The 1,417-nt window shown below is 37.1% G+C and overlaps 1 non-coding gene across 1 annotated transcript; it reads right to left on the reverse strand.

Moving 5' to 3' along the window:
* Window positions 1-913: 913 nt before the first annotated feature.
* Window positions 914-986, reverse strand: Trnaa-cgc (transfer RNA alanine (anticodon CGC)). Its single transcript has one exon. It is a non-coding gene; the product is annotated as a tRNA-Ala (tRNA).
* Between the last annotated feature and the right edge of the window lie 431 nt (window positions 987-1,417).

Here is a 1,417-nt window from a genome sequence, read left to right on the forward strand (position 1 = left end):
AGAGTACAGATGTAATGGTTATAGGTCTGTAGTTTCCTGGGCCTTTTTTTGCAACCTCTTTTATGTATAGGGATTACTTTACTCTTTTTCAGGCATGTTGGAAATATTCCTTCTTTTATAGATAAGTTTATCAGACAGGTTAATGGCATTATTACCAACTGTGAGCAGCATTTAGTTAGTTTAGTGGATATACCATCAAGTTCCCCAGTGTTTTTTTTGTTTTGTTTTTAGGCTATGTATTACTTTTACAATTTATGATTCAGTACTTGGGGTCAGGTTTTGTCTCGAATGGAATTTTTATTGTGTTTATTTTGGAAATATTATTTTGAGTTATTAATTTGTCTTTGTGATATTTGTTGAAGTTGCTATCTAGTTTTCATAATATGTTGATTTAGTGTCTTTTATAAGTTTGGTGTATGTTTTTTTTCTTTTCCCTATATGCATCCCTGTTTTCTTGGTTTGGCTTTAACTGACACTTTTCATACATGCTTTTCACCTCTTCCCTCTCCCGTTTTACCTCTACTGTGACCCAGTTATTATTTTTCTTCTTATTTACTTCTCTATGAAGTAATGGACATGCCAAATCTATGTAATGGCCTAATGTTTTGCAGAATGATTCCCATCCTTTATCTACGTTTTCTGTTAGTATACTTCACTAAATTCTTCACTTTCCAATAGCCTATCTATGTTTCTTTGCTTTGTTTGTCTAAACTCTTTAAATATTTTTTCTGGCTTCACTATGGTGGTGGTGGTGGTTAGTGTTTAACATCCCGTCGACAACGAGGTCATTACACGGAGCGCAAGCTCGGGTTAGGGAAGGATTGGGAAGGAAATCGGCTGTGGACTTTCAGAGGAACCATTCCGGCATTTGCCTGAAACGATTTAGAGAAATCACGGAAAACCTAAATCAGGATGGCTGGAGACGGATTTGAACCGTCGTCCTCTCGAATGCGAGTCCAGTGTGCTAACCACTGCACCACCTCGCTCGGTGGCTTCACTATTTTGCCTACTAATTCAACTACTACGCAACAGTGGTCTGCGATGGTTGTGTTTATGACCTGTACTGTCTGCCTGCTCTGTTGTACATTAGTTCTCACGTGATCTATTAATGTTTTTGTATTTTTACAGTATCTCGTGGGACTGTCTACTGCTAAATAAAGTCCATAAGTTTCAATCAGATCTTGAAAACTCCTTGTATAACAGTAGTCTTTTAGTGTCTTAATATTTAGATCACCAGCTACAATTATATAGGAGAATTCCTTGCTAGCCTTATCCAACAGTACTTCTAACTCTTTTAGAAATCCATTTATCTGACTGTTTGGTGATCTGTAGATACCTATTACCACACATTTCTCCCCATAATGCGTTGTCTGTATTGCTGCAGCTTCAAACAGCATTTCTGTACAGTTGTCTACTG

This window comes from Schistocerca gregaria, chromosome 4 (assembly GCF_023897955.1).
Source record: "Schistocerca gregaria isolate iqSchGreg1 chromosome 4, iqSchGreg1.2, whole genome shotgun sequence".
Classification (NCBI taxonomy): Eukaryota; Metazoa; Arthropoda; class Insecta; order Orthoptera; family Acrididae; genus Schistocerca; species Schistocerca gregaria.